The 22958-nt window shown below is 35.5% G+C and overlaps 1 long non-coding RNA gene across 1 annotated transcript; it reads right to left on the bottom strand.

The window, feature by feature from the left end:
• Positions 1-5528: 5528 nt before the first annotated feature.
• LOC126814670 (uncharacterized) lies at positions 5529-19748 on the bottom strand. The gene is made up of 5 exons (XR_007677701.2): positions 19733-19748; positions 10172-10331; positions 8680-8822; positions 7794-7920; positions 5529-7077 (listed from the first exon to the last, which is right to left on the bottom strand). It is a non-coding gene; the product is annotated as an uncharacterized LOC126814670 (long non-coding RNA).
• Between the last annotated feature and the right edge of the window lie 3210 nt (positions 19749-22958).

Here is a 22958-nt window from a genome sequence, read left to right as displayed (position 1 = left end):
ATTTTACCAAATATTACAGTGCCTACACCACTTGAGCATTATGCAAAATCAAGCTGATGGTCCCTCCCCAGATTAGTGAAACCCACCCTAGTGCTGGGTAGTTCTAACTTAAGTAGGATCCCCAAGGGTAGGTCAGGTGTCCAGATCGAAGCATACGGGGGAGCCATGATTCACAACTTGACCCATATGGTAAAGAAGTACGACAAACCCGATCTACCACAGAGAATTATTTTCCAGGTTGGCACCAATAACCGCACACAGGCCCACACAAAAGCACACAATGCCTACAAACACTTAATTGCCACCACCAGAACTAAATTCCCCTCTACCAAACTGTTCATAGCACAAATTCCGGTTTCAGACATGTTGAAGAGAGCTGCTCCCATTGAAGCAGAAAGACTAGTCAACCTCAACCACCTGCTTGTATCGGACCCACCCGAAGGCGCCACGGTATTATCTCTCCCAGACCATATTGTACACGTCAACGCTGGAGACAATATCCACTGGACGGACGTCACAGCAGACAGACAAATTAACCACTGGCTCAAGGAGGTCGGGCCTTTAAACTAATTCCTGAGGGGGGTACTAATCAAACTCGCGTAGCAATTACCCCCACTCCAAATCCTAGATCACAACTAGGGAAAACAGTAGTTAATTTAAGTTCTCGACCCATTACAACTTCCGAAAGGCTCGTCCTGGATAAAGGCTTGAAATTCATCCCCTCCCCCCAGCCCACCTCTATTGAGGATATACTGGAATCCACTGACCGATTTTGTAGAGTAATCAAATTGACCTATTTTTTTCGCAACAAACCCCATAGGGGCCAACAAAACAAGTTTACCGAAAAATCCACATGGAATCCCCCAGAAATCGCGATCAGGGGGGACATCTTAGCTCACCTGGATAGGATGAAAGACGCCATAGCGAACATACCTATCATCAGGGAAAGGGACAATCTAACGCGACAGGAACGAACAACACTCAACCAATTAAAGAAAGATAAATCCATCGTTATCAAAAAAAGCGATAAAGGTTCCTGTTGCGTTATATTGAATCGCGATGATTATATTTGTGAAGCTGAGAACCAATTAAGCAACACAAAATACTATAAAAAGCTTGATGCACCTATTTTTCTGGAAACCCGGCTCATGATTAATAATATTTTGGAAAGACTAGTTAAAAGGAAATTTATCACCGAAAAACAGTTCGACTATCTCTCTGCTAAAGAAGATTGTCGCCCAAGACATTTCTACACACTACCAAAAATCCACAAAAATCCCGATACGGGTTGGCATCTCCCAAACAAAATACCCAAAGGAAGGCCCATCATTTCCGATTGCTCCAGCGTGTGTAGAAATGTCTCGGAATACATTGACTCTTTTTTAAAGCCACTGGCGTCACAGCATCCGGCGTATCTAAAAGATACGAATAACTTTGTGGAGAAGATCAAAAAACTTAAAGTTCCACATAATGCGCTGTTAATATCTATCGATGTACAGAGTATGTACACAAATATTGACAACGAGACGGGCCTGAACGCACTGCGAAAGGCCTTTTCTAGAAATCCGGATAAATCACGGCCGGACCGTGACATATTAGAGTAACTGGAAATCTGCCTTACACGTAATGACTTCACTTTCAATGAAAAAACCTATCTTCAGACCACCGGTGTGTCGATGGGACAAATCTACAGTCCTAATTTTGCGAACATTTTTATGGCAGAATGGGAAAGAGAACTTCTCCCCCTCTGCCCGTTAAAACCAATTTTTTATGTACGTTTCTTGGACGATATATTCATTGTTTGGACCTACTCGATAGAAGAATTTTGGCAGTACTTCGAAATACTAAACAACCATTACCCTTCTATAAAATTAACTGCGACCGTGAGCCAAAAAAGCATTGACTTTTTGGACACGACCGTGTTCAAAGGCGATGACTTCATGGACACTGGTAAGCTAGACATCAAAGTCTTCTTTAAGGAGACTGACACACACCAACTTTTGTTCAAATCATCCTTCCATCCCAAACACACTTTTTCTGGCATCATTAAGTCTCAAATTCTCCGATTTCTCCGTATTTGCACCCGCCAGACCGATTTTCAAGCCGCGTGTGCATTAGTTTTCGAGAAACTCCGGGAACGGGGTTACTCGAAAAGATTCCTTCGCACCATAAAAAATACCACTTTGAAAGAGAGTAGAGAAAATGATATAGTCGCGTTGAAACCTTTCCAACAATTCGGTGCCAGGCCCTGTATGTCTTCTAAATGTAGCATATGCAAATACCTACTTCGAACCAATTTTTTTCGAAAACAAACATTCTTCCAAAAAGTACCCAATTAGAGAACTTCTCACTTGTGAATCATCCAACCTAGTTTACCTAATTTCCTGCAAGTCTTGTCCCTTACAGTACGTGGGGGAGTCTCGAAATTCGTTGAGAGATAGAGCCATAGGTCACCTTTCCGATATCCGTAGAAGACTAGACAAACCCGTTTCAAAACACTTCAATCAAGGTAATCATGCCATAAGTGACTTCATCATTACTCCCATTGAAAAAATACCACCGACGGAGGATTTAGACGAAACGAAAAAGCGCCGCTTAGGGAGAGAAGATTTTTGGATAAAAAAATTAAATACACTATCTCCCTACGGCGTTAACATCCTTTGTAGTTCGGACATCTTACCTCTTGTGATTCAATACAATAGCACCGCGTTCTCAGCCAGTAAAATTATCAAAACATATTACTACGAGTTACAGGAAAGCCTCCCCAACATCTTCAAAAACAAACTGATAGTAGCTTACTCCAGGAACAAAAACCTCAGCGACATTGTCGCCCCGAGTAAGCTACCCCAGTTGATCCCTCTTCCCACCACTTGAGCTCCCTTCCTCTTTGAGCCATACACTTAGACTAACGACGAGACGAGGCCAAATCGGACGATTGTTAGCCAGACCATTTTATACCTTCCCGTACCCTAACCCCGGCTACCCCATTCTTACGTGCATAATATCCAAATCCCTGGTTGTCCGTACCCCACATCCTCCTCCGAGATTTCTTCAACACCCTCGGCCCATGCTTTTTTTGTGAGGTACCCTAACCGGTAACCCCACCCCACCCCTTACCCTAACCCATTTCAATTTTAACACTCCGCCAAACCATTCAACCGTACGAAGAGCGAGTCGTTTGTATCAACAGAATGGCCCCGATCAGGTGCTCAATCGCCAAATTGAGCGAACGGTGGCGACACCAAGCGGCGTCATAATGATGGTTGCTAGGTAGAAGTATCAAAATTCTAAATTTGTTTGCCGTTCATGCTTAACATGTAAAGCGACTAGACATTTTTCGCCTTAATAATAGAAATAAGATTTTAAATTAAAGTTGAATAATCTTTAACTTTCAAAGTATTATCTATACATATATAAATTTATGTCTATATAATCTATGTATGTAATCAGTTGAAATGAAAAAAATAATCATCTGATTAGAAATAAGGCAATGATTTTAGAAAACAAATGCCAATTTACCATGTTCATCTTAAACCTTTTACCGTAATAATAATACTGTCTAATGGAAGACACTTAATGTCATTTTCTTGTTTTTGTACAATATCTATATTGTCACGGCTTAATCCACGCTAATATGTAGTGGAATGGGTGATTTAACATTGAATTAAGTGATCAAAACTAAAATATCCACGATAGATTAAAAGACCAGTTGCGATTCAATCGAATTAAAGAGAGGGTCATCATCAGATTTTTATAGAAATCGCTGGCTAGCTCATGTCTACAAAATGAATGCACATGGGAGAGCGACAGAAAGGGGTTTAACGTCCACTCGACACAAACTAGGTCATTTCGGCACTAACATATGGTTTAATTTTATTTTAATAATTCGCTTGCGCGGAGGGGTTTTTAGGAGTGTGAGGAAACCGGAGGGTCCGGAGTAAACCCACGAGGTTGGACAGGCTACCCTACTCCTTGTCACGTACAATACCACGCCAGTTGACTCAATGACAGGCCTTGTGATACAGAGCGCACGTGCTAACCATTCGGCCACCCAACCCCCTTGAATGCAAATGGAGTTGTATGGCACAGCAGCTTTAACCGGGCTATATGACACCAAACACATGTAACAAGAAAAACTTATATTATACGTAAATAAATATACATGTATTTATAAATGAAAATATGTCCTTTATGCAACTTAATAGTTAAAATGATACACACTTTAAATTTACACGTTTTGTCATACCTATTTTCTCAATGCAATCTCAGATAAGCTGAGAGGCCAATTATCTGTCGTCTGCCCGCTTTTGGAGGAGCCCGATTCAATAGATTTGATACACTTAGGGAGTCGGGCAGGAATACGGTTTTTTGTGTGTGTCTGCGTAGCTAGCCATTATAATGCATTTTTAATAGCCATCAGTTCTGCAGTGTACACAGAACAATGTTCTGGTAGCCCTTTTCTGATGTTCACTGTTTAGCTTTTGTGTGGGTATGAATATGCCATAACCTGTTGCCAACTTTGTATAATCTTCCGATCCTTCTGTATATATTTTGAGTCTACTAATTCCATTGCTAGTGCTCTAGCCTCTAGGGGAATTGTTGCGATTTTTTGTGATTTCAGTCAAATATGTTTTAGTAATTGGATCACTTATAGTTTCAAAGGCGGGGTGTCGGAGATATAACATAACAAAATGTGGAGCAACTATATTATCTGTCCTTTCCATATTCGCGCATATCGCACTGTTACTTTCCTGGATTATGGCCCCTGATTGCACGAAAAATCGCCTTTTGGCATGTGGCCCCTCTATAGATCACCATTTTTTATCCGATTTTAAAAGCCGTTCAAATATATAACTGCTACATCATATTAATGGTTGAATTCGAATTTCGTACAAATCGGACCGAAACTGCCGGACAAAATGGACACTCAACGTATGCAAATGGTGGACCCACTAGCTAGAGGTCACAATTTTTATGTGATTTTGATGAAGCCTAAGAAATACTTTTATATCGCAAAGTTATCGGTTCCGGTCGATATTCGCGCTTATTGAATTGAAACTTCCTGGATAATGACCCCTGATTGAAGAAAAGGTCACGTTTGTGGCTTGTGGACACTCATGAGGTCACAATTTTTATCCAATTATGATTAAACATAAATTACATGTTTATAGCGCAAAGATCTCATTTCCTGTCGATTTTCGCCGAGCGTATCGGGCTGACCTGCCAGGTCATTGACCAAGGCCCACACAAGTACGCGCCGAAGGGGCGTCACGAGTGCAAACCCATTTTCCAAGCATTTCAGACCAAAGTAGAAGAACGCAAATTTTTGATTTTCTGATACAATTGGATAACAGAATGACCCAAGAGCACTATCATTAGGAAAGAAGGTTGTGTCCTGTCCTCTCCGAATGCGGAGAGTATACATTGGCAAAATGAATGGGTACAAAATTGAAAGGAAGTCGTCATGAGCTCACATCCGTGCTGATACTTTAGACATATTCAAAACATATAAAACACAAACGAATATGTTATTATGATTACTTTATTATATAGTTATACAAACTAAATCTTACTGACATTCTAGCTAAATAAGAATACATAAAACATTATTTAAACCCAATTCTAGAACATTATATATTAAATAGAAAAGATAAGATAAAATATTATTTAAACTAGAACAATAAATATTAAATAGCAAAGATTACATAAATTATTATTTAAACTAGAACACTAAATAGGAAAGATTACATAAAATATTATTTAAACTAGAACACTAAATATGGAATAGAAATTGAGCGAACGGTGGCGTCATAATGATGGTTGCTAGGTAGAAGTATCAAAATTCTAAATTTGTTTGCCGTTCATGCTTAACATGTAAAGCGACTAGACATTTTTCGCCTTAATAATAGAAATAAGATGAAATAGAATTAAAATTTACACTGAACAAATAAATAAGTTGGATTATACATTGTCTTAAATTAGAAATTACATGAATGGAAGTTAGAAATTACATGAGTAGAAGTAAGAAATGAACCGATAGCATGTTAGAATTTTGAATCTAATATACCGCCATACTGTTATTCACTTAAAATCTCTGAGATCTGGGATTTGTTCATTCCAGGAAGTGTAAACAAATATCAAAATCCAATCTTTATCGAATTTACACGAGTTATGGACAGATGGATGGAGGCGCTCGGTAAATTCATATAATCACTCAACAAAAATGGTTGATACATTGGTATAACCGGCAGACAACCATATTTATTTGAACAGTTCAGAAATATAATCCGATTTAAAATCATCATGAAGTCTGATCAAACAATCGTATAGAAAATGTCAACGGATCATACGCATATAATAGATAGCATAATACTTTTTTAAAAAACAAACAAACTACTAAATGTTAAAATATGTGACTATTATATGTATCAGACTAACAATGGCCGTGTTTTAGCTTAAGACCATAGGTGAATTTGTGATTTAGAAGTTACGAAATACTGTTAAATATAACCGCCCATCAGAAGAGGAACTGTTATTCACTCAAAGTCTCTGAGATCTGGGATTTGTACATTCCAGGAAGTGCAAACTATTATCAAAATCCAATCTTTATCGAATTTACACGAGTTATGGACAGATGGTTGGGGGCACTGGGTAAATGCATATAATCACTCAACAAAAATAGTTGATACATTGGTATAACCCGGCAGACAACCATATTTATTTGAATAGTTCAGAAATATAATCCGATTTAAAATCATCATGAAGTCTGAACAAACAATCTTATAGAAAATCTCAACGGATCATACGCATATAATAGATAGAGTAATACTGTTTTTTTTATTTTAAAAAGTACTAAATGCTAAAACATGTGACTATGGACGATATTAACCGATAGCATTACAGAGAGTGACAAGGAGAGAAGCGACCAGAAGTAGGGATGTATAAATTATGGACATAGCCCCGCATGCTTCAGGGGCTAGTTTGGTAACTATTTTGGCATCCTTTTCTATGGAGGCTGCTCTACAATTCGGCTCCACCGGTTTTGCGTTTATACAGGTCAAATAAAATTCAGCCTGCCTGTAAAAAAAAAAAAAAAAAAAAATTGAAAGTAACCATATGCTTGAATTTTATACCTATCATGTCATCTTTGATTTCAATTTCAGGATAACATCTTTTACTTTTAATTATTGACAGAGCACACTAAGTATTATTTATTGCAGACTTTCCAAGATGTATTAAGGCACTATTACAATGACAACTTCAATACAACTAATATCTCTGATCTCAAAATTGTAGTCAAATATTTAATGTGCATGTATACCAAGTGCGAAATAAGTGTACTATTGAGTCGAGTGACTCCCTGGCATGACCTGGCCTTGATTTTAGACTATCCAAATTACCAGATCGTATATTTGAAGACATTGATGAAACAAATGCTATGGGGAGTGGTATCAGATGTTAGTGTATGTGAATCAAGTAAGCAGTCCTGCCCCATGCAAGATATCCATCAACTACTTATACCTATATGGACAGAAGATAGCCAGTTTGAAGTCGTGGATATATTCTGTTGGAGAATTTCATATTCTTTTTAATAAGCGTCTCTCGCATCACAGAGACTTAAGATTACTCACATGTGTAACTCCTCTATCCTCAAGATGCCTCATAGTTGACATATTACTATTGCGATTTGCATATTTGAATAACACTACCATTGACAGCCCATATGTTTATTACAACTAACCTTTTACATTGCATGTACACGAATAACGGTCAAACATATAATAAACACTTACTTGCAGATATGATTTTTCTGGACGTCGTAAGTGTCGCTGGTGAATGGCCCCCGCGGATTGAGACCAGCTGCAGTCAATTTACGCCCTAAACAAGATTTTACATATGTTCCAACACAGTTTCTATCAGCTGAAAAGTTCATCATCAGAATAAAGATAAATTAACAAGATATAAAGATAAATTAAACAGATACATGACCAATCACCAATTTAAAAACATTAATTACACATTACGTTTAAAAAGTGGCTGTCACAGCCACATCGACGTAATCTGATTATTTCTGGAATGATTATTGAATAACTCTCCAACCCCACATTCCGCTATTTCTGAGAATTGGTCGTATATCAGACCCTCAGGTAGTTATTACCACAATGTTACAAGAGCGCTGATGTAACCATGAGTGCTATAGTTCTTATGCAATACATGATTTTTATCTATCTACAAAAATGGTATTATCCCTCCCTCAAATTCTATAACGTATCTCAATTCAAAGTTTGGACGAAATAGCCAGATATTAAGTGTGTTAACTACTTTTAAGTGCAGACGTTGGGTTGATTAAGATATTATTTTATAAACTTCTGTGACACAGGATAGTTTCCCATTGACGAGTTGGAAACCTGTGACTAGGATAGTGCCATTTCTCCAATTTGGTTCTACGAAGCAGGATAGTCTTACATGGGTCATTTTATTTGCTGTGTTTCACAACATTTGCACATAGGCACACGTTCTTCATCTTATTCTGTCAGTTGCATTTGAATTCTTACCAATACAAAATGTTTACTGTTTCTCCGAGTCAACCCGGAACTGACTTTTAACATAAATAATGTCATTTGCCTGGTCACTGCTAATCAACATATGAATATATGTTGCTGATACAGTTTAACTTACTATGTCCGTCACTACAGAGCAGATCATATGCTTCTTTATAATTACTTGAAGAAGCTACCAATGTCCTGTCATTAGCCGAAACACATCCTCTAAGTAGGTCAATGAAACAACCCACGGCATTCTTAAAGCTGTCTTTCAATGCACTGAAATTTATTAATCAGGATTTGCAATAGTTTTTGAAAGGTGGCGAAATCATGTATATCTTTTCTATTCGTTATCGTAAAAAATCAAACATTCGATTTATAAAGTACAGTACAGTAGATATAATGAGCCGTTTGCACTTGGGAGATCTTGGACTAGACAATTGCATTTTGTATGTTTAAATTATTGCCAAATATTATGTAGCAATGTCCCGCTTTCGGACATACATTTTTAAATATTTTAAGCTCTTTAGTATGCACAAATAAATGGAACGCATTTTACTTCCACATTTGAGCCTTAACAGTGCTACTTGATTGCATAAGTCCAATGTAGAGAATATCCTCTCAATACTGGATGGAGGATTAGAAGAAGTGGTATTATGCAATTCCTTTACATGGATAATATTTGTCATGATGCGATCTCCATAGTACGTGTCCAATGAGGCACCATCGGCAATGTATGTTCCGACTGAAAGCCATCTTGAAATGCATTGGGGTTTCCATGAGGGGCATTTGTATCATATCATTTAGACTTTTAGGTCGCTACATGATAAATGAGCACAGAAAGGGAGAATGTATTGTGAGCCCTAGCCAAGATATTGTGCCAAACGGATGAAGAAGATAACATATTAAAACTTAAGCAGATAGAGGCTGATGCTCCCGCTGCAATTCCAAAATAAATTGATGACACATATTAATTAATTGCATATTTATTTTTGTTTTAAAGTATCGAGCAATCAACCTGGTTGTATATTATTAGCCTAATGCTAGGTCCCCCACTGTCGTGCGATGCGTTACGCGTTACTTACGTGAGTATATAAGACCTAATAGGATCACCACGATTTCAGTGGACGCACGCATCGGGATAGTGAGAACTAATCATAAGCAGAAAGTATTCCCGATCGAACCCAGTCATGGTTTTTAAAGTACCTGGCTGTGAAATTAGTGTGTCCCAATGTCTCGACCAATCAGATTGAAGTCTCTACTTAGCCTAAACAAGAAATGTATTGATGTTGTAAAACTATACACGATGTTTCACCACTCTCACTAAATAAGAATCAAAAGTTATCTAGCGCCAAAGTCTCAACCGATCCGATTGAAGTCTCTACTTACAAATAGCCTAAGCAGAAAATGTTCATTTTTAGAACTTGGTCAAGTAACTGATGTAATTAAACCGGGTACACATGAATGTGTTAGGGGGAACATTACAAATGATCTGTTAAAAGCACGCAATCTAGATTGTTCGTCCGATCCGGAAAACTAAAGGTTGTTCATTACCAGACCCTCATTCCTAACCGTTACTGAACTATCCTCTCAACTAACAAATATTTCTAACATTGATTAATAAATACCCGCATATTTCTGTTGTGTCTTGAAGGAACAATCCTTGTATAGCTGACAGTGTTCGTACATCACCCCTTACTGTAAGATTATTATCTGTATAACATTTGTCAATTTTGGAATTAAAGTCTGCACAAGAACTGGTATCAAATTGTCCATTAACAGCATAACCTAGTGAGACAAAATAAAAATTAATATTATTATTATTTCATCGGTTTTAACCTGACATTACAGGTCTAAATGGTAACCTTAAATGTGCAAATTCTGGTTTAGAATTAAAATGGCGAGACTATAACCAACATAAGGACTCAAAATTTGCAGAAAGAAAATTGTCCTATATTATCAACCCAAGATTCATCTTGAAGCAGACGGTAAATTACAACCGGTCATTTCCGGAAGCCGAAACATGTGGGTAACGCTTTAGAAGTTCAAGATCGGGGAGCTTCTTTGTGATTAATTTAAAACACAAATTAGTAGATAGTTCACGAGAAGGTCTATACAGATCTATGGACGAGTGAGACACTATTCGTTAAATGGGGGGGGGGGGGTGATCGAAAGGTTAGCGCGTGCGCGTTGTATCATAAGGTCTGACATTGAGTCAACTTGCGTGGTTTTGATTCCCCGGTTGTATGTGTCACGGAGTAATGTCGCATGTGCAGCCTCGAGGGTTTTCTCTGGGTCCACCCACTGTTAAAGACCCTTACGCGCAAGCGAATTATTGAAATAAAATTGAACCATATGTTAGTCCCGAAATGACCTAGTTTGTGTCGAGTGGGCCAAGAAGTAAAGTATTTAAAACATAGGTATAGTAAAAACGTTAGATGCCATGTTCACACCACAATAAATAACTACATATTCCCTTCATTCCGAATCTTTGGGGTCCAGGTAACCAATGTGGAAGTTTTATATGGAAGAAGTAAAGTATTTAAAATATTGGTATAGTGTAATTATGATAAGGTCATAACACAATTAACAATTACACATTTGCTTCATTCAGAATCCTTCGGTGATGTCGATGAAGTCATGAACTACAGAAAATGTTTCAGAATCAATGTGGGGGATTTATTTCAACTAATAAATCAGCATTAGTAAATATGGTCAGGGACCAATATAAATAGGTACAATCTTATGATGGATCATGCAGAATTGGATCCTAATTGGTAATAATTGCAACATGTAAATTATTTACAGAAAATATATTTAAAGGTGAGTGTGGCACTGCCCATGGGGGGCGGATCATGCCTCAAAATCAATAGTTATTGTCCTTAGGGTATAAGGAATAAGTATACTAAGATCCAAGATGATCCATTTAGAAATGCAGCATGTATACGATAAAAACAAACTCCACCAACGTAACACTTATTTATGAAATATTTGCGTAAATCGTGGAGGATAAGAATCTGCTGGTACACTAACCGGTTTTCATAAAAATTATATCTATTTTACATTTACGGCTTCGGTGGATATTGTGTAATAATGAATTTATTTAAATTTAAAATACAGATGTGACGTCATCCTTTGATGTTGGCGTACCATCATTATTTCCAATAATGTACGGGCAACGACTTGCCAATCCTATATTATCTATACTAGATGAAATATTGGACTCCCGTGACGTATTTCATTGAAAAGCACGTGCGGGATTATTCATCGAAATTAGAAATGAAACTGAATTTCCAAGAAGGCGAGATTAGTTTTCATATATATATTTTTAATATTCTAAATATTCTTTATATCATACAATATTAGGAGCAGAACAGTAGGACGTTAACCCCGTTTCATTTCATTTCATACAATATTTGTATTTCACTGTATTGATTTTAGTTTTAATATATTTAATCGCCGCAAGCAAAGTGTATTTGTATTGGTTGATACAACAATTAATTTAAAACTGACGGATGGAAGGTCTAGCTGTTTTAAGCAGAAAAGAAAACGACTTTTAACACCAGATTTATGGATAAACCTTAACAATTGTGCGATTGAAAATGTTCATCTGCAATGGAACGATCACGCAAATTATATTTCAAAAATCATCAATCAAAAAATATTTCAGTTACGTAAACTGAAAGAATTCCTTCCATGTAAATTCCGATCAGTATTTTATAAATCATATATTCAGCCATATCTCCACTACTGTTCACGCGCTATATGGGAAAACTGCGATATTATATCTCTTAATACTCTCCAACGACAACAAAACCGAGCATTCAAACTTATTCTAGATATAGAGCACAAAAAAGATTTAACTCCTGGCATTGCGGATCTAAACTTATTAAAAATTAAGGAAAGACATTTATTAAATATGTTATCCTACCGTCACAAAATAATTTATAATCGTTAACCGGAGTATTTAACTAATATTCTTCCCTTTTATAATACACCCTATAGTAATATTAATAACAGATTAATTGTTCTCAGACCCCAGCTTTCTGTTGTTAAAAATAGTATAAAATTCAGAGGATCTCAGTTATGGAATTCATTGCCAAATAATATTAAAAATATTAGCTCGATCAACATGTTTCGTAAGCATATTTATAGATATTTAAGTGCTTCATAATTTAATGTTTTCTTGTTCATCCATATTTTATTGATCTATGCCATCAACTTCCATGTTGATCCATTTACATATATTTTGTATAATACTATTCATACCTATCTTCGAGAAAATACTGTTCATATATATTTGTTCCGGATTTTATGCATGCTTGATGTTGTTAAAAGGGCAAAATGCATCAAAGGCCCAAGGCCTAATTTTCTACGCTTTTGAAATAAAGGGATTATTATTATTATTAATATTATTACGATTATAAGATCTGCCATTGAGTCAAGTGGCGTGGATTCGATTCCCCGCTTTTACGGAATTGTATTCATATTGAAACTAAGTTTTCTATGAATCGAATGGGGCGCTAACTAGAAAGCTGCACCCACTTGCCACGATCAAGGAAGTTTCTGAATGTCAGCCTTTCGCGGAAAAAGTATACATTTTTGTATGAACATATCACGGCCATAGATACAGCCATCTAATAATTTGACTATATCAATATTTTTAAATACTTATTTGATAAAATAAATAATTCATGCATTTTCTTCACAAAAAAGGAAAAAATATTATCGAATGTTTAAAGGTAAGCAGTAATAATTGGTACACGTTTATAGAATTTATATCGGAGATTTGGGTCAAAGAATTGACGTTCCAATAGCGAGTTTCAGCGACGGCCAAATTTATCTATGTCAGTATCGATGTTTGTTCCCAATGAATCCAAGGGTAAAAATTTTCTTGAAATCAGCACTAACAAACACTAGGATTATTTTTAAAGATGTCATCCCGGTTAAGTCATGAAAATTCGACGCTATATTGTACCCAGGAGAGATTTGATTGGACGATTAGAATGGACACGCTCCGCCAAAGATCAAGTTTTCAGTCTCAATACAGCAATGGCCAGAGAGGAATTTCTCGGCTCATTGCAATGTTTCCTGTCGAGCTTTAAATTTATAGCGAAGGGCGTTCTCTTTAATGATATGTCACCAATAAATTTATAGATTTATGGTAGATACCAAGTTTGGATATTTATTTATTTTTTAAATGGGTCCAAAATTTTAACCCTTTCCTAAAAATATAACAAGTTCAAGAAAAGTGAAATAAAAAGGGCGTGGGTATCAGGTTTGATCCTACTGCGATAGATGCAAGTATCTAACATGAAATGACTTTTCAACATATCTAGTTCTTATTTTGAGTTTCGCTTTTGTACTAGTGTGCATACAGAACGGTGGACACTTTTATTTTATTTTATTTATTTTTTTTAAAAAAAAACCAATATTTATTTACAGAAGCTTGATTAGACAACATGGCGTGACCACCTCTACAGAAAATATATATTGAAGAAATAAAGTATTTAAAAATATTGATATAGTCAAATTATTAGATGGCTGTATCTATGGCCGTGATATGTTCATACCGCAATCAACAATTACATATGTCCTTCATTCAGTATTGAGAGATGTCAAGGAAGTTATGAACTACAGAAAAAAAGTTTCATGATAATTCATAATTTTGCAGGACTTCGGTTCTGAATAATCAATTTTAAGGATTTTGATAACAGCGTGTAAGTTTTATATCAACTAAATAAATCAGCATTAGTAAATATATTAAAATTATTACACTTTATTTACCTACTCATCCAGAATGATGATCCTATATCGGTGGCTATGACGAGTTTGTTGGACGAGTTTATCTAGCTATGTGATTAAATTGATGAAAACGTTTATAACCATGAGATGCATAAATTATATAAAGCCAAAATTTGAATTTTCAAGATGAAAGCGTTATGAAAAGTATACAAACAATTCAGCTGACACAAATTGATATTCCAACTCAGTCGAAAAAGATAACGACGTTGGCATTACATTGAGCTTTACGTTGTTGTACGCTCGTACTTGGACAAAAATAAAAAGTACATCAAAATAAACCTGATATAAGGAAATTTGAAATCAATAATGAAGGAAGGGTTAATTTTCTCAAATATTTTTGTCATTTATTATCTAATAAATATTCCTTAAATACCTAGACCGCTTTGATTCGTTTAACACATGTGTTGGTGTATTTTATGAAGTAGACAAATATCAAGATTAAAATTTTCAATTCGAAAGTTTAAAGTCAAAATCAAAACTGAATTCAGCTTCCTTTTCCATATCTTTCTTATCCCATCACTAATCAAAGTAACACACAATATTTCGACACAATTGTACAGGTTCAAGTCGAAAGTTTAAAACCAAAATCAAAACTGAAATCACCCCCATCTTCCATATCTTTTTTATCCCATCCCTAATAATCTAAGTAGCACGCAATATTTCGACACAAATATAGAGGACCAAGTCCGTTTAACTAATACTAGTGACTACTGTTCCTACAGGTGAAGGTAATATAATATGTCAAGTGTTACTTCAATACACTAATCGCTCGTCCATAACCAATGCAAATAACGTCATGCATTATCTAATTTCACATTATAACATTTCCACTCGAACGTTTTTCTAGGAAGAGATATAAAGAATGGCCTTTATCTATTATGTCTCCACTCGATAGTTACAGCTAAATTCACAGTAAGCTGTGAAACCCTTCAACCCGTGCGTGTCAAAACACGTACAGCAGGTTGTGAGTTAGATTTTAATTTAAGAGCGAGAGAGAATTTAACGTCCACTCGACACAAAGTATATCATTTCGGGACTAACATATGGTTCAGTTCTGTTTCAATAAATCGCTTGCGCATATGGGTTTTTAGCAGTGCAGAAAGCAGAGAAAACCCACGAGGTTAGATAGGCGACCCTACGCCTTGTCACGGACAAGCGGGCAATCGAAACCAAGCCGATTTACTCAATGATAGGCCATATGGTTTCACTAGACACCCCCCTCCCCATCATGTACAGGAATGTTATAAATTTTAGGCTGTATATTTTGTTTTAATAAATTGCCACCATAACCCACTCCACCAACGTATTCAACAAACCGCATTGGGAACAACAAACAAATAGAATTAATAACACTTATTAATAAATTTTTATAAATTTTTTTCATGAATATTACACCTATTTCACCATTGCGGATTCTGTGGATAATGTGTAAAATGTGCAATAAAAAAATGATTTATTTAAAGGAGCATTGGGTAAGAGTAGATAAAGAGATGGTGGTTCTCACTATAATAGATAATGAAAAGAGAATATGCTGAAAATTTCAAATTGCTTCACGCTCAACCTAGATATTAGCGATTCAGTTTTAGACTAGCCTCGATCGTCATTACTTCCATGGCAACGATAATATCCATTTTTACGGTTATTTCATACATCACAAAACGTATTCAAATCCACTAAATATCACAGGCTGGCATCGAGAGATGATTATGGTGTTGATAAGTTAATTAATGTCTGATTAATATTTAGATAACATTTAAGGCCTCGAGAAAGACCTACAATAGGCAGAATTAGCTCTTGCATAATACATGGTTAAATGTAACAATATACCATTCATATATTATTGTATTGTTTTTCATGGTTTTAATTTTAGTTTCATTTGATCTTTAACATATTTTGCGGCATACAATGAAAATCCAGTATCAACATGATTTTTTTTTTCTTTCAGTTATGCCTTAAAAAATCAATTTCCAAGAAGGTGAGATTATTTTTCATAATTGGTATTCCTTACGGAAGCTCAAATACGAACTACTTTTTGTTTTTCGATTTCCTATTTCTATTTTTAATTTTTTATTTTGAAAAATAATTTCTAATTTCTATTTTTAATTTTGGATTTTGTAGAATAATTTTTAATTTTGGATTTTGTAAATTAATTTTTAATTTTGGATTTTGTAAATTAATTTTTAATTTTGTAAATTAATTTTTAATTTTGTAAATTAATTAATTTTGTAAATTAATTTTTAATTTTGTAAATTAATTTTTAATTTTGTAAATTAATTTTTAATTTTGTAAATTAATTTTTAATTTTGTAAATTAATTTCCATTTTGTAAAATAATTCATAATTTTGTTTTTCTCGAGGACCATTCGGCAAACCTCGACTGATTCCTTGATCATCATCGTGTCATGTTGCTCGCCTGTACGGCGTAGCTTGATATGCCTCTCCGCTATACGCCTGAGATTGTGGTACGGTCGTAGGTTTACTGATTATAAACACGTGTCGCTTAACAAAAACAGTTCTTAAAAAGGCGTGTTAGTCGCAATTTCTTTAAAGGCAGCGCGTTTGGAAGTTGTGCAGCCGAGGTCAAATAAAAGTATAAAAATAGACGAGGTAGGCCGAATAATATACAAGCGTCTGTTATTTACAGGGGGAAACCACGCCTGAAAATACCTATGAACATTCTCGGCCGACAGTGTCTTACTCGCATAGCCACCGTGGGTCCCATGGCGACAGGGAAATGAAGTGTGGTTTAACGTCCTACTGTTCTGCTTCGACTAGACTAATGAAGACGGACATACGCCGTACAGTGTACTATGAAGGAAATTTTATCCCGACAGTGACGCTACGGCCTAAACTTATATCGAATTCCAACTGCGAAGAGATCTTTGACGTGCACTCCAATGTGTACACGAGACCTCAATTTTTTGTCCCATCGCAACTACTACCAGTAAGTGAGAGAGCGAGCGAGAGAGAGAGAGAGAGAGAGAGAGAGAGAGAGAGAGAAATGGGGTTAAAAGTCCACTTGACACAAACTAGGTCATTTCGGCACCAACTTAAATTAGGGTTTAATTTTATTTCAATAATTTGCTTGCGCGTAGGGGTCTTTTGCAGTGGGAGGAAACCGGAGGACCTGGAGAAAACCCACGAGGTTGGACAAGATGTAAGTGAACCGGGGCGGTCTGATAGTTCTAAAAAAAAATTTACAAAATTAGAAATTATTTTACAAAATTAGAAATTATTTTACAAAATTAGAAATTATTTTACAAAATTAGAAATTATTTTACAAAATTAGAAATTATTTTACAAAATTAGAAATTATTTTACAAAATTAAAAATAAAAAATAAAAATTAAAAATTACAAAATTGAAAATTATTGTACAAAATTGAAAATTATTGTACAAAATTGAAAATTATTGTACAAAATTGAAAATTATTGTACAAAATTGAAAATTATTGTACAAAATTGAAAATTATTGTACAAAATTGAAAATTATTGTACAAAATTGAAAATTATTGTACAAAATTGAAAATTATTGTACAAAATTGAAAATTATTGTACAAAATTGAAAATTAAAAATAGAAATTCGAAATAACTTTTTTCAAAATTAAAAATTGAAAATAAAAATAGGAAAAGAAATAAACAAAAATAGTTCGTATTTGAGCTTCCGTAATTCCTTTAATATTCTATAATCTTTATATCATATAATATTTGTATATCACTGTATTGATTTTAGTTATTATTTGATGTATATGTATTTATATTGAAACTAGCTTTTCTATGAATCGAAAGGAGCGGTTATCAGAAAAATACGCCCACTGATGCAATTTAATATATTATAAGGAAAAAAAACTAAATCAAGTGAAGGTCTATATTACAGTTAAATTACAAACTGTTTCACAGAGAATTACGATTCTAGTAGTAATATCTATGTCAAAGATGACTGTCTTAACACGTGCCGTCACAGCACGCGGTGTCAATCATTGGCTGAATTGCGCGTGCATTGTTTACATAAGACGTTACTGCTTCGAGCGGAATGTTGCCTTTCAGTCATTTTAACACCCATTTACACTAAATAGGAAATAATTTTTACCTACAAATACGTCAAACGCCTTTATTTATTTTTTAAATACATAAAAACAATGTTTTAGAATTTAATTTGTCGCAGGAAAAAAGTTAATATTTCTGGCTCATTAAATCGCATCGATGTCCTCCTTATCAATGATTGTAGCGGCCTAGCGAAAATTCACTGCTGATCAGTGTGTTAAATTATATGTAGACGGAAGCCTCAAATACGCTCACTTCTTGGCGATGGAAGAAACTGTCCCACGATTAAAAACGAATCGTGTTCAAATCAGATTTCATTTTAAATCAGATAGACTATAGATAGTCATGTAACATACCACGTTTCTCTTAGTAAAGTGAAATAGTTTGTTGACGATATCAATGTCAATGTTTTCTAGAATTTAGTGGTGCAGAACGGAGGGCCTGACAAGGACAGCTGTCTAGTCCTTCGGATGAGACGAAAAACCAATGTCCCGTGTATACATTGGAATGGACGTAAAAGATCCCTTGGCAGTTGGAATTCGATAGTGCCGCTGCCCGAGCAACATTTCCCTCTTCATTAGCACAGTTCGGAGCTGAACAGTAGGACGTTAAACCCCATTTCATTTCATTTAATTTCTAGAATTTATTTTGCAAAAAGAAACAAGTTATTATTGCGAGCTCATTAATCCGCACTGATATCATACCTAACAATGATTGTAGTGATGGCAGGGAGTGCTGCACGATTAAGAGTGTATCCGCGTGGAGACCACACAAAATTCCCAATAAGTGCCAGGATGTGAAAGGGTGGGGGGGGGAGGATGTGTGATCAAACTTATGGTATGACACGCCCCAGGGGCAAGAAGTTACATTCTCACGTGGTCGCAATCTAATCTCGGTATAAAGGACTGTACTGGGAAATGGTCATTTTATGGATAAAATTTTGGTTTCCACGCATATATTTTATTACCATTGTTAAACACAGATTGAATTCTATGGTACAATAGCAACCTTCTGTTTTGACCCTGTTTGATAAAGCGGGTGGTCGACGTCCACTCCAGCACTGCTAGTTTGAAACAGAAATCGGTACATACCAAAGTTTTGTGGACTTGTTTTAGGGTAACATATTCATATTGTCCAAATAGTACAGAAAAAATGACATTAAGTGTCTTCCATTAGACAGTATTATTATTACGGTAAAAGGTTTAAGATGAACATGGTAAATCGGCATTTGTCTTCTAAAATCATTGCCTTATTTCTAATCAGATGATTATTTTTTTCATTTCAACTGATTACATACATAGATTATATAGACATAAATTTATATATGTATAGATAATACCTACATTAACCAGGGTTGCGCATTTTAGCCAGTCAATACACAATAAACACTAAACATACGGCGTCGAAAATTCTAATAAATTCAATATGGACGAGAAACATGTTCTTTCACGCTTAGCAATTTATACCTGTCTTAAGTCGTATCGCCTATTGAAACACGACCTCAATAGATTCCCCGGGCATATTATATATTTATTATAATTTTCTTTCGGGTTATTTGTTGTAACACCATGATTGAATTTTAATGACCACCAAATTCTTATAAATGAAAGGATTGACATCTTATTTTCTTTAATTGTTCTCTCGTGTGGTATGCTAGCATTTACACACGAATATTTATGCTGTTACGTCAATATAGGCATTCAAAGCGCTGAATAACATTTAAAAAATACATTTCAGCTTGACTAACGTCCCAATGAATGAACATGTCTGTATATTGGAACTGCATTTGATATTGTCCTTTGCAACATCTAATACATTATAAGCATCTATGGTTAAGTTGACATTATTGAAATGGCTTGTACACACAACTTATTTTTCTCAAAAAGCAGTTACCAAATCGTCACCTGAAAATATATTATCGAATGTTTAAAGGTAAGCAGTAATAATTGGTACACGTTTATAGAATTTATATCGGAGATTTGGGTCAAAGAATTGTCGTTCCAATAGCGAGTTTCAGCGACGGCCAAATTTATCTATGTCAGTATCGATGTTTGTTCCCAATGAATCCAAGGGTAAAAATTTTCTTGAAATCAGCACTAACAAACACTAGGATTATTTTTAAAGATGTCATCCCGGTTAAGTCATGAAAATTCGACGCTATATTGTACCCAGGAGAGATTTGATTGGACGATTAGAATGGACACGCTCCGCCAAAGATCAAGTTTTCAGTCTCAATACAGCAATGGCCAGAGAGGAATTTCTCGGCTCATTGCAATGTTTCCTGTCGAGCTTTAAATTTATAGCGAAGGGCGTTCTCTTTAATGATATGTCACCAATAAATTTATAGATTTATGGTAGATACCAAGTTTGGATATTTATTTATTTTTTAAATGGGTCCAAAATTTTAACCCTTTCCTAAAAATGTAACAAGTTCAAGAAAAGTGAAATAAAAAGGGCGTGGGTATCAGGTTTGATCCTACTGCGATAGATGCAAGTATCTAACATGAAATGACTTTTCAACATATCTAGTTCTTATTTTGAGTTTCGCTTTTGTACTAGTGTGCATACAGAACGGTGGACACTTTTATTTTATTTTATTTATTTTTTTAAAAAAAAAAACAATATTTATTTACAGAAGCTTGATTAGACAACATGGCGTGACCACCTCTACAGAAAATATATATTGAAGAAATAAAGTATTTAAAAATATTGATATAGTCAAATTATTAGATGGCTGTATCTATGGCCGTGATATGTTCATACAAAAATGTATACTTTTTCCGCGAAAGGCTGACATTCAGAAACTTCCTTGATCGTGGCAAGTGGGTGCAGCTTTCTAGTTAGCGCCCCATTCGATTCGTAGAAAACTTAGTTTCAATATGAATACAATTCCGTAAAAGGGCATAACTCATCATGTGACTCAAATATGCGCCCAGCCCTCGAATGATACTTAAAGCAATTGTTTTCAAGTGTTACAACAAATAACCCGAAAGAAAATTATAATAAATATATAATATGCCCGGGGAATCTATTGAGGTCGTGTTTCAATAGGCGATACGACTTAAGACAGGTATAGATTGCTAAGCGTGAAAGAACATGTTTCTCGTCCATATTGAATTTATTAGAATTTGGGTACCTAGTGGCGTGGGTCGGATTAGAACCAGATTCTGTCAGTCCAGTTTTGGGGAAAAAATAGCGAATTAAAATCTATGTCACCCTCCCGTACCTTCTCGCCGTGGGGCACCGAATTTCCTCGTTCCGCTTAAGGCTCTCGTCACCGCCAGGATATTCGGGTACCCTTCCGTTTGAATCCAGTTCAAGATGACGTTGGTTATTAAAAAAATAAACGAAAAGTTTATGTGATGAAAAAAATCCATTTTATATTTTGTCGCCTGATGGTCTTCCACTCGTTGCTTCCTTAAAATGTCCTGTCAAAATAGTGTATATCGGATTATTATTACACCAGTAAATCTAAAACGTCGTACATGTATTTGGTATGTCATAATTGGGTTAAATCTCAGTTTCTGTATTTTAGAAAAATGACATGCAGTTACCCCCAGATATACGCCAAAATGAGGCTAGGGACCATGTATCTTTTAAAAAAATGAGCCTGGGGGTAGCTATCCGACGACCAACACCCTCGTGGAATTTCTTGTTCCAGGGCCAGTAGGATCATGTCCTGGGCCCTGTTCATCTTCCTCTTGTCGTGAGGGTGGGAAATTGCCTAGAGCCTCTCTTATTTTAAATTTCTAAATCCGAACGCCGCCATTCTACAATGTTGTAGGTGACCACTTCGACGCAAGACTGCGTTAAAATTTAAGCTTAATGGGACAATACCACAGATACCAAATATATAATAAATACAAATATTCACTTATATACACTACCACAACACGACAAATACCAAATATATAATAAATACAAATATTCACTTATATACACTTCCACAATGGTACAAATAGCTGATATGGATATGATAAAAATGTATAATAGTCAGAAATTTTATTTTCTAATTACATTATTAATGAATGTATAACAAAGGCTTATTTTGAGCACTTTTCAACAAGGTGTATATTATTTTAAGTATGTTGCATTCATTTGTTTACGCCGATTGAAACTACATGCGCAGCACTTCAAACCCATCCGAAGAAATTCTACTTCCGAGCATGAAAGAACATAATAGTGTGCATCTTTTTTCTGTACTATTTGGACAATATGAATATGTTACCCTAAAACAAGTTCACAAAACTTTGGTATGTACCGATTTCTGTTTCAAACTAGCAGTGCTGGAGTGGACGTCGACCACCTGCTTTATCAAACAGGGTCAAAAAAGAAGGTTGCTATTGTACCATAGAATTCAATCTGTGTTTAACAATGGTAATAAAATATATGCGTGGAAACCAAAATTTTATCCATAAAATGACCATTTCCCAGTACAGTCCTTTATACCGAGATTAGATTGCGACCACGTGAGAATGTAACTTCTTGCCCCTGGGGCGTGTCATACCATAAGTTTGATCACACATCCTCCCCCCCCCACCCTTTCACATCTTGGCACTTATTGGGAAT

The sequence above is a fragment of the Patella vulgata genome, chromosome 3 (genome assembly GCF_932274485.2).
Source record: "Patella vulgata chromosome 3, xgPatVulg1.2, whole genome shotgun sequence".
NCBI lineage: Eukaryota > Metazoa > Mollusca > Gastropoda > Patellidae > Patella > Patella vulgata.
Note: the sequence above shows the minus strand (reverse complement) of the source record. Positions and strands in the feature narration are given on the sequence as shown.